This window comes from Motacilla alba, chromosome 1, assembly GCF_015832195.1.
Source record: "Motacilla alba alba isolate MOTALB_02 chromosome 1, Motacilla_alba_V1.0_pri, whole genome shotgun sequence".
NCBI classification, from domain to species: Eukaryota; Metazoa; Chordata; class Aves; order Passeriformes; family Motacillidae; genus Motacilla; species Motacilla alba.
Window position 1 is genome coordinate 53,982,195 of NC_052016.1, and position 12,017 is coordinate 53,994,211.

The following is a 12,017-nucleotide window of genomic DNA, read 5'->3' on the forward strand; positions in this document are numbered from 1 at the left end:
AAGAGATGGCTACCAAAGTATCATTTGCTAGATCTCTGGTAACAACTCCCATAAAAATTTCTACATACATAAAATATGTAAAATTAGTTTTAGACATTAGTACAGTGGTAGGATTGATGAGCCACAAGAAGAAGGAAGATTCTGCACAATAAATGGCAGGAAGAAAAATGGAGAGAGAAAACCAAAGGGAAAGATATAGATTACACAGTCTTATCCCAAAGCAGGCTAGGATACTGTTTTCTTTTTTTTTTTTAATCCAGTCCATACTCTGACTAGCCTATTGTGCTTACAATATTTTGCTTATTGTAAATCGCTCATACAACACACGCCTTGTGCTGGACACTTAATTTACTACAGTTCACTACAGTTGTCTCACAATAGCTGAGATTCAAGGTGTTAAAATAGACCAGAATAAAAGTCTGACTTAAAAAAAACCCCAAATAACTACTTCAGAGTGTTGTAGGTCAAAAAGTTGGAGGAGGTCAATGAAGGAAAGTGTTATTCCAACAATAAATTGTCCTCTGAATGAAGAGGTTAATTTGATGTTCAACATTTTTTCCTCTCATTTCTAAAGTATATACTTCAATGACACATTTCAGTGTACACCCAGTAATTTCTACTCCAGTTGCACGTATCCCAGTTTATATCCCATCATATCTCAAGTCATTTTCCACATGAGAGGCAGTTAGACATTCCAGACACTAAAAGCAATGAATCTGCACGCCCATACATTCTTCAGACTGGACTGGCTAAAAGCTAAAGCTCAATTCAGTTCTCCAAGGACTAGGATGATATCACGTCTGTAGGGAATACTGCTTTTACTGCTAGTCCTAGTTGGTCAGGGTCCACTTTGCTACACTGGTTGTAAAGGTGAGTTTAGTTTGGAGAGCTTGAATCCAACTCTCCACCACCCATGTGGGACAGCACGATTTGCCAGAAAATGGTAAGATATACTGCACAATTCTTACAGAATAAGTTTTTGGACAGGGTGATTTCCATCCCATATAGAAGCAATACTCCCACTCATTTACCAAGAACTTTGTGCATTCTGCTCAGATGCACTAGCTGTTTCAGGCTGGGAATTGTTCTTTTGATCTCAGAGTTCCTTCTTACCCAGCAATTCCTGCAATACTTATTTCCTACTTTTCCAATGCTTCCACTTGAGAATATTTCCCCTAATTAAAATCCCTTCTAAGTTAAAATCATTCCTCAGTGACTCATATTTCTAACCTCTAGGATAAGGCTGCTAAACTTCTTCTCTGTACCCATCATCTAAGTGTCACATGTATTTCCAGCCAAGCCCAGTAAAATTTTGGCTTCGTCTGAATCTCTGTCTCCTTAGTCTCTTTGCCTCCCCGAAACCTGCCTTTGACTACTTACAGGACACATTTTCTCCTTTGTTGCCCGACAATCCTTTCCTACCCCTTTTTCCTCTTCAATTATCCCATTGGTATTCCCTCCTCCCTGTCCTTCTGAACACCCTCCCTGCAAAATTTATCAAGAAAAAGTGCATTTATCATTCATCTTCCCAATCTGCACATCACCCATCTCTGTCTCGATCAGTTCTCCTCTATTCCTCCCCGATCCCTTTTTCTGCTCCTGAACTGCGCAGACCTTATTCTCACGATCTCCTCCGGCATTCGCCCCCCAGCTCCTTTTGTGCTCTCCACCACGTCTGTTCTGCCCCGGCTCCTACCACACATCCCGAAGCCTCGCTAGCCCGTCCGCCCCACCCTGAGGCCGGCCCCAAACTCCATCCCCGGCAGCGGGCGAGGCGCGGCGCTGCCAGCCCAGCCCAGCCACCGACCCTGGAGCCGGCTCGCTCCGATAAAGCGCAGAGCTTTGGGATCGGGGCGCCCTCCAGAGGCACGACCGTGCCCGCCAGAGCCGGGGATACCCGGCAGGGACGCGGTGCAGCGAGGGCCAGGGGAGCCCTGGTGCTTCCCGCAGCAGGGGAGCGCGGCCCCTCCGCGGCTGCTCGATGTCCGCTCGGCGGCCGGGGCGGAGAGAGGGAGGGCACAGCTCGTCTCCCGCCCCCTGTTCGCCTTCTCCTTCTCCTCCTCCTGGCGCCCGCCCTCTGTTCCTCCTTCCCTCCCTGCAGCGCCGGCGAGACCGCGAGAGCGGCGCCCGCCCCGCCAGGGCGAGGGAAGGAGGCGCAGCCCGCGGGCAAGAAGCTGGATGAGGACGTGTGTGCGGGCAAGGCAGCCCCTCGGGCATGAAGGGGACCGCGGGGACGCTGCCCTGCCCTGCAGCCGAGCGGGGACATCAGGTAAGCGCCCCACACGCCTGCCCGGCCCGGCCCGAGCCGACATACTTCCAGTGCCGGGAGAGGGCAAGCGTCCCCTGGAAAGTTGTCCTGCCGCCGCCGGCCGAGGGGCGAAGGGCGGGGGAGGCGGGCGGGAGGCAGCCCGCGCTGTAGGGTGGCACATCGGGGTGTTCGGCAGGACCCGCTGGGTGCCCCGGTACCCCGGCGCCGTGCCCGAGGCTGTGCCGCCCCGCCGGGAGTGCGGCCCCGGCGTCCCGCGGCCCCAGCGGCTCGGCACTGGTGTCAGCGGCCGTGCCGCGCCCCGCGGAAAGTTTCCAGCGGGCTGAGGGCAGAGAGAAGCGGGAGAGGATCACCGCGGGACGGGAGCGTGGCGGGGGAGAAGCAGCCCGTGTTGCCGCGGGCAGTGGGTGCCGCAGCTTTCCCCGGGTGGCAGGAGCGGTGCTGCCGGCAGTTCGCTCAACTTGTTTCGTTGATTTCACTCTGGTTTGTTGCAGAGGAGTAGGATCAAGTATCCCTGCAAGTGTAATGTCGACATCTTTGATGGCTTACTCTTCTGTGAAATTTACGTACTTGCTTGTGTCAGTTTAGGTATGTTTAGGAAAAACAAACTGCAAAGTCTTACCAGAAAGAGACGCACAGCAGCGCGCCTGAGACTTCAGTAGGTTTGTTATGTTGCATGACGTAACAGTAAATGCAACTGCTGCTCTTTTTGATTCACATTTCATGGGGGCTTTTTAACTGAACATTTGTGGATTAAGCAGAAACTTTGAGTAAAATGTGTGACTCATCATAACGCTGTTGGAGATCAAATCCCAGTTTAAATGTTTTGCAATTATTTTCTTCCTCCTTTGCTCATAATTCATATAAAGGACAGACTCAAGTACTTTGCTTAGTTCTTCTGAAGTAACTTAAGGAATCAAAAGTGAGCAGAGTTCCACGCAGAGGTTCTAGGTATCTTTGCTGCAAAGCAAAACAAAACAACATTGAACCACTTTAAGGAAAAATAACTAATCAAAAAATCTGCACCTTGTGAAGCCTCCTTCCCTCCCAGCCTGAACAAAGAATACGTGCATTGCAGACTGCACTGAGAGTGGAAGGGTTCAAGCCATTTCAAATGAGGCAGTTTCCCCTTACAGAGAATGTTCCGCACTAACTCACTTGGTTTAACAATCAGAGACAGTCTAACTTAACTATCAGCTGCAGTTCTGTTTCACTTACATATTTTCAAATACGAGGCAATTCCACAATATTTGTTGCAAAATCTAAAAGGAAAACTTAAGTGCAGTGAACCTAATTTCATTAGATCAAAGAACTATGAGTAGCTTTTTGGTTTGGGGGTTTATTTTCTTGGTTTTGGGAGGTTTTTTTTGGTTGGTTGGTTTTTAATAAAACAAATTCGAAACCAAATTTAGGGGAGCATTCAAAAGTAGCATAGATTTCACAATGTACATCTGTTGCTGCAGGTAATGCCTGATTGTCGAACATTGATAAAGCACCATACTTAAGGTGATTTTCAGGTTGGGACTTTCCTTAATAGGCACATGGATATATCTCTTAAGAAGGTCTATCACAGTTAATGACCCAATGCAGCTCTAAGACTTCTTTGTATGTGCTCAGGCTTTTATTAATGGACTTTTATATCACATTAAGCTGAGAGAGGGCTGAAGAAATAAAAGAATAGACATGTATAAAACTTGAAATGCTTCCCACTTTTCTGCATTTTGTTCACTGGTTGTGTTTTTTGATTTTTTCTTTTTCATTGTCAGCTTCAAATACAGCAACTCTGGGCTTTCATGCAAGCGGCAGATTTTATTAAACACATGATACAATTTTCTATTGTAGAATGTTCTGTAGTTCTTACTTCCTTGGAAAGATAAGATATGACTAGGGAATTATCATTTTTCTTGACAGCATGACAGTTAAAACTTGGTTTGCATTGGAGTGAGCATGTGTAGTGTATTAAAGGAGATGTCATTCTAAACTATCTGACAAAGTTTTCAACGTTTCTTTTTTTATATGGAGGTGAATATATTGCTTGTAAAATCACTGCTGTGATGTAACTAAGATGTAAGGATGAATTGATGTAGTGATGTTGGGTAAAACTTAGGATTTTTAATATAGTTTTAATATTTAGAAGACTATGGATTTAGTGCTCAGTTCTGTAACCAGATATTTGAAGTAGTTTTATTCGTGTCAGAATCTTAGTTAAATTCACAGAGAAATACTGGTACTTAAGCTATGCAGAGGTAGACTATGGATAGAATATACTGAAGCAAAATTCTTTGTTTGCTAATAAGATATCTGTTCTGATAACATGTCCAAATGGTATATAGGAATTGCTATCAAAAGCTGAGCTCATGTTGGAAGTCAGAAGCTTAAATGTGGCTGGGTGTCCAACAAATCTTCTTTTACAGAATGCAAAATCTTAAGCAATGAAAATGGCCAGGTGAAGCAAGGAGAGCATATAAAATGCCATTAAGGTTTGGAAGTTTGGGAAGTTAGGTAAAAGGAGAAAAAAAAAAGAGGAGGAATTTAGGGTTTGGGGTTTTATTTGCTGTGGCTTTTTTTTGTTTGTTTGGGGGGGGGGCTTGATTGTTTGGTTTTTTAACACAAACATTTGCTCAAAAAACAGTTACCTCTTTTGAAGGTAATACACACCTTGAGGATTTTGGGTAAAGATGTACATGAAGAAACAGTTGAGGTATTTGCTTTTATCTGAAAATTGTGGTTGCATATACAGCTTTTTTTTCCTGTAGATCTGTTTGCAGACCTTGAACTGCTATATTTAAAGGCATCCCTTGAGCCATAATAGAAAACTTTTTACTTGGTTGTTAAACCCATCTGGTGTGCTTGGTGTAGATAATACCATTGTAAAACTAGTTAACTGTGTGTAGTGTTTTTACTACAAGAAGCAAGAAACTGATAAAAAGTGGAATATACTGGCTAAAGAAAATTGCATCTTAGTTACAAGTTGAATTCCCAAGCGCTGAGAAGTACATATGATAAACCTGTAAAAAGACAGGGCTAGATTTAGGTGAAGGATTCCTTCTGGTCACTACAAACAAGTAATATTCCTGCAGAATGTGCTTTCACTTCGCATGCACATTCTGGGTGTTGGTTTCCTCTCAACAGAAAGACTGAAAGACTTCCTCTCCTGAAAGACTCCTGATTATTTAATTTTTGCTTTCTTTGTCACATTTTTTAGACCTCTGGTAGTTAATATTTTCTGCTGAATTCCTCTAATTTCTTCCTTTATTCCATAGGTAGAGAATGTTCTGTATGGAAATTACAGCTGTAGCCTTACCAACAAGTAAACTGTAAAGATTAGCTTCAGTTCAAGGTAGCATGTTGTCTCTTATGCAAGAATATTGTATTCCTGATAATTTTTAGTCGTGGTAACTCTAACCACCAAAATACCAGAGTAGCTACACACTGCATCCTCATTCAGTATTTTCTCGCTTGATTATTTTCAGTTAAACTATTAACATTCTTTAGTAACATCTTAATTTTCTCCTAGATCATATTTTCAGTGTAACATAATTATTCTGAGCTTTAGTCCTGTATACCAAGATTTCTAGTCCTGGCTTCTAGATCTCCTTGGCCTAATGCCATGTTTAGATGTAAAAACTATACGCTGTCACTTCTCTTATTAATCAAGTGATTAATATTTATCAGGAAAGACTAGGGGAGCCTTCTCTTAATATGGTAATGTAACCTGTTTCCTACTTAACCAATAGAATGGGTTTCAGTCCACAGGTATTATAAGAGTGTATAAATATGGGTATTATTGTCTTTTACAAACTGTTATGAAGTCCAAAGCAGGAGTAGTATGTATTTGTTTAAGAAAGGTTTTGTTGCAAAACATCACAGCTTTCAAGGAAAGAAAGTGCCTTTTAATTTAGAAATTCTTTTTAATACAATAGTTTTACTGAGTAACCACATACCTTTTCCTGAATGTCAGGTCAGAATACTCCTGGGCAGTGTCCCTTGCAATCGTATCATGTATCCTATTTGCAATTAAAATGCTGTACACAAACCTCATGAAAATTAACAAGGTAACATAAGTGCTAGTTTTACTTTTTAGTTTTTGACAATGTTATGTAGTAATTCAGTCACCAAAAATGGGGAATAATATGTCAAATTATTGAGTTGTTTGGTTAACTGCTATGCTTTAGATAATTTCTAAGGGTCATTCAAGTTTCACATTTGTACATGTTCATGAAAACATTAGAGGAAAACTAAAATAGTATTATGAAAACTGATTTTCTTTTAGAGTCATATGGCATTGAAAACCTTAACAGTATTTCATGAAATTGCCATAATATAACATTTGTTGTAATATTTTCCTGTTTTCCACAAATATGTAGAGTCTTAGGTTTAACAGAGTGATTCTGAACGTATAATTATTTTTTATCCACTTCACTGAATTGACTCACTGTGATGTTCCAAATTAATATATTTGCCAATATTGCTGTCAAGTTGCATTATGTGTATCAACCTCTGAAATTGAAGAATTACTTTTGGAAACTTCAATATATGTGAGTCATACAAAAGTTCCTAAATAAATTCCTTGCTTGTGGTTGTGCATTAAGCATTCTATACTTCTGAGAACATATTTATTATAAATAATTCTGAAAACTTCATAATATCATGTCTGTATAAACCTGGAGAGATAACTTCTATTTGTTTTCTAAGAGTAGCACTCTGGAATTTGGATTTTTTGTATTGAACACCCTTGCTGTTATCAAAGATACTATAAAAACATGTTTTTCTATGTTGAAAAAAAGTAGATTGCTTTTCAAATTCGAGTTTTGAGGAAGAAGTTCCAAGATTCAAGATTGCGCAATGTACACCAAAACCCCTCTTGGTTAATCTAAAAATGACATAATAACATATATATATATATAGATTCTAAACCAGCAATTTATTTGATTTCGGAAACGAGGAATTTTTGTCCATAACTATCTGTCAGTTTCTGCAAATTATTTATTTGCTAATGAGGAATTGTAAACTAACATGCAACATTATTTGAGAAAAATGTTCTATGTGAAAAATCGTAACATGATACTGGTTCCCTGACTTAATTTTCTTGAACGCAGCACTTTCTCAGGTTGTGAAGATTTTTGCTCAGAAATTTGAAGACAGGAATATTTTTTACATATAGAGGTGCATATGCGCATAAATAAAAAGGACTCAGACTTTTCCTGGTGCTGACTTCAAAACTTGGAAGGACTTAAACAACCAAGGAAGGAGAAACAAAATGGAAAGATCTGGCTGATTAAATAAATTTTACTGGAATCTCTCCATCCATTCTCAAAAACAAACTTCCCCAGGTAATTTGAGAAAAATATTGTAACCTGTCTTAAAAAGACTGCAGTAGCAGCCATTGTGGAAGTTCAGAGACATTGTGCCTCCTCCCTGTTATCGAAACCAGCACTGGGTTCTGAAGCCTTCTATTATTTAGGAAGAAGATTCAGGTTTTAGTAAACCGTTTCCTATGTCTTGGCAATTGTCAGAGTTACTTTTATGTCTGAAGTGCAAGGTCAAATTACTTCTCTCAGGTCATTTAGTTGTCGGATGAGCAGTGTTCTTCACAGATCTGGAAGGAAGTCAAGAGGTCTTCTCTGGATCTTTTAAGGAATGTGATGAGCTACCAAGCCTTTAGGCGATGGGATCTTCTTCTTCTTCACTTGGTTCACTCGTTGGCTAATGCATGATCCCCAGCAGTAATAGAATTGTAGAATGGCTTGGGTTGGAAGGGACCTTAAAGATCATCCATTTCCAAACCCTCTGCCATGTGCAGGAACATCTCTTACTACACCAAATTGTAAAAAGCCTCATCCAAGTGGGCACTAGAATGTCCCAGAAAGAGTTAGGGATCATACAGGAATCTCTATTATTGCAGGTAATCATACTCATAGTTAGGGATTGGGATCTGCATAGAGGATTGTGCAGATACAGGCAGGAATCTGCGTTCCAGCAACTAATGTGCTAATGTGGAAATGGCTGTGACTGTGCTGCCAATGTAATTATTAGGTGCAGCAAGCACAGTGCTGTGGGAGGATGTGTGCACTCTCTTTGCTTATTGTTACTGACGTAGTTTTAGTGAGTGACACCAGGACAGAGCCTTCAGAGAGCCTTCTACTGTAGTCTAATTAAATAATCTTGTCAATTATGGTGTTTTCATTCCAGAATGTTTAATACTTTCTTCTTGTTCAGTCTGTGTAGAGAAAATAACAGTATGGCCTGAATCACTTATTACACCTTTGAACTTAAGCCTTGTTAAGTTGTGGTGCTACTTGGTCTAAATACCACTTTAAAAGGAAAAAAAAATAGTTGTGCTTTGGGGGATAAGTACACTCATTCATCATGACTTTTTCAAGGGTGGAATTACCATGAAATTTCAGTCAAGTTTTGCAACAATTGACCCAGGGTATCACTAAGGACTTTCTCTGTTCCAAAAGATTATTTCAGGTTAAGCATTGCAGATGTGCTGCAGTTCTTGATGCTCCTGAACATAGGTTTGAAAGCTGCAGCAATATTACAGTGTTGCACAGGTCTGTATTGGTTCTATTGCAAGGGAATACATTAAGAAATTGCAAATGCAACTAAAAGTACTGCATTTTAAGGAGTACAGTTGGTTTCATGTTACATTTGAGCATTGCATATTTAGGATACACTAGACTTGAGGAGACTGAAACTTTGAATTCTAACTTCTCAGTGGAAAGGCAAAGTCAACTTTACTTAGATCAACAGAGAAAATTTGTGCCTGTCCTCCAACCAAATTAACAGGGCTTCAAGAAAACTATATGTGTTTATGGGAAAAGGTATTTTTTATCTTCTTTAATAATACCCTTTTGTTAGCATATGCTGTCTTCTTAACAGCACATTTGACTGATAGCTTGGAGCAATGTAGCAGTCTCATCAGGCCTGCCTTTTTAGGGGAACTCATTATGCTACTTCTGAAGTGTGTGCAGTAACCCATCAACATGGGTTATTGGGTTCTTAATACTATATAATTAGAATATATGTATGATTCTGCTCTTTGTCCAGCTTGTATCTTGCCTTCCTAATCCTGTTTAAAGATTTGCCAAGAATAGGAATTGCTTGTATTTTTTTAAACACTAGCGTTTGAGTAATAAAGGAGGTAAGGAAGATTGTAAGGAAATTTTCACTATCATTGCTTTTTTTATTCCCATAAGTGAAGGTTAATCTTAAATCTGAAACAAATGAAATATCTGTGCTAAAAGGAAGCATCCCTCCATTTTTAAGTATGGTGCTGTGTATCTCTTTTATCTACTGGTTAAACTTAATGATGGCCAAACTGTTCTCAGTTTTGGGAGTGTTTTGTGGTAATCTCTCCAAAACACATCTTAATACTTTTTCTTGGGATTTTTACTGCCATACAATGTCTCATACACTACACATACTGAATTTCTTGGAATATTTTGAAATTATGTGTTAATTATGGCAAATTTTGTCAGAAGCTGTATTCAGATATTTTTGGGGGGTTTTTTGTTTTATTTTTTTGGGGTTTTTTTGTTGGTGATGATTTTTTTGGGGTTATTTTTTGGGTTTTTTCAGTGCTTAAGTGGTAGGTTAACTTGCAGCTGGTTGAATCAGTAACCCAAACTAAGCATCCATTGTTATTGTTTGCTCAGCTGAGTCCAAAAATATGCTAATAACAACTACATTCAGTCCTCCATTCCAACAAAAAATGCAAGTGTGCCTAAGCATGCCAGTGAGTTCTTGTCTCAGGTTGCTTGTATAGTTGACACCTCTGTTTGCACATATGTCTTTGAGCATGGCAGACCTTTATCTGTGATGAATGCAACACTGATTGAAGACATTCCAGTGGCAGATAATAAATTTTGGACGTTCATGCTGATCCATGTATTTTCTTTAGTTCTATCATCAAGCTGGTGAGCAAGGGCAGAAAATTTTGCCGTTTCTCCAGCAGATATTTGCTGTATCCACTATTGGCTGACAGGCTTACCTCAAGGTCCATGCCTATCCAGAAATCAGCCCTTCATGCAAATATCCAAGAGTTGAGGCCATCTGTAAAATCTGCTTCTCATCTATGTATCATTAGGGTTTATTGATTGTACTGTCATTTTCAGGTATAATCTCTGATCAGGGTCAGTCTCTTTCCCATGACTACTGCAGCTGTCAGCCCACTGTGTGGGCTGGACAATTATGAGCCTGGACCCAAGGAGTCTTTTTGCAGAGAGTGCAGAAAATCATAATTAACAGCAGAAGTGACTAGACTAAAATAATTTTTATGGCTGCATGTAAAATCTTGTTTTTATTTTAATTGCAGCTCCATAAGGTTTTGGAAAATTTCGTTGAGCTATGGGAATACACTTTTGGTTGAGTTCACTACACTCTTACCTTACAGCTGTGTCTACAATTCACTTCTTTTTCCAGGCAATTATTTTCTTATTCATATGGCAGAATATTTTTAAGAAGTTAGTATAGATTTAGTAGTTAGCACAAAATTACTTCTTGGCACTTGAATTTGTCTTGGAGGTTGAACTACTATGTGATTTTTCCATCTCTTACTGATGAGTTGTGGCAGTATTCTGCAAATACAATGCCTTCATGAAAGTAATAAGACAACTAAAACCATCAGCAATCATGCTTTTTCTACTTTATTGGGAGTTGTGAAAAAAGAAGAAAATGCATACCTGACAATAAGTAGCTTGACTAAAGTTGGTTGTAGTAACAAACTGTCTCTTCAATCAGCTGCAACAGACATCACCTAGAAGTATCCCAATGCTGCTACAAATCGCTTGATAGTTGACTTCGGAAAAGTCTGGAAAATGAATTCCTTCTTTCTGTTCATCCTTTTGAATAGCTTATTATTGCAGACATTATTGTAAAGGAGATGCTGGCATGTCTTTTCTTCTTGTTAGTTTTAGATGTAAACTCATTTGGTATCAAGTACATGAATTACATTTTTTCACAATCTAGGTCTTTGATGGGGAAAAAAAGTAATGAGGTAAAATTGTCGTGCTTTTTGTCACAAGAAACCAATTGGTACTGCATGAGGAATAGGAACAACTGATGATGTCTTCAATAGTCACAACAGACTATGGAAACAGGGTGATTTGAATGGAAATAAAATATTATCTCCTTTTTTTACCCCCTGTAAAACAGCCTTACACTGGATCATTATTCTTTAGGATCAGGTGACAGGAATAAATGAGAATCTTTAACTGAAACTGTATGTCAATGATAGCATGAAAACAAATGTAAACATGCCTGAAACATACTCAAAGCAATTTCATTTATCTGCTTGTAATGGGTATTGGTAAATGGGTAATGGTAAATCATAACCATTTTCTGGTAACAGTTCTGGGAAATGGTATACTCTTACAGAATGTGAAGTAAGTCTCCTGCAACATGGAAGGAGGTCTTTACATCACAGAAGAGAATCATAACATTGAGTTGGAAGGGATCTTAATGATCATCCAGTTCCAACCCTGTGCCACAGTCAGGGATGCCTTCCACTACACGATGCTTCTCAAAGTCCCATCCAGCCTGGCTCTGGACACCAGTACATCCGAAAAAGAGTTAGATCATACAGCAGCCAATTGGAGATTATCATATTGGTAGGTAGGGATTACTGTCTGCTTAGGGGAAAGTGCCCAATACATGCAGGAATCTGAGTTCCAGCAACTAATATGGAAATAGCTATGACTGTGCTGCCAACATGATTGTTAGATGCAGCAAGCACAGTGCTATGGGA

General features: G+C 39.8%; 1 protein-coding gene across 4 annotated transcripts in view; it reads left to right on the forward strand.

The window, feature by feature from the left end:
• Positions 1–1,965: 1,965 nt before the first annotated feature.
• Positions 1,966–12,017, forward strand: part of SGCG (sarcoglycan gamma) — a 106,449-nt gene continuing 96,397 nt past the window's right edge. Inside the window, exon 1 of one of the 4 annotated variants that reach the window (XM_038159568.1) lies at positions 1,966–2,269. The gene's annotated coding sequence lies outside the window, so the exon portion shown is untranslated. The remainder of the gene's footprint in view (positions 2,270–12,017) is intronic. The other 3 variants (XM_038159559.1, XM_038159550.1, XM_038159541.1) reach the window with 3 other exon arrangements.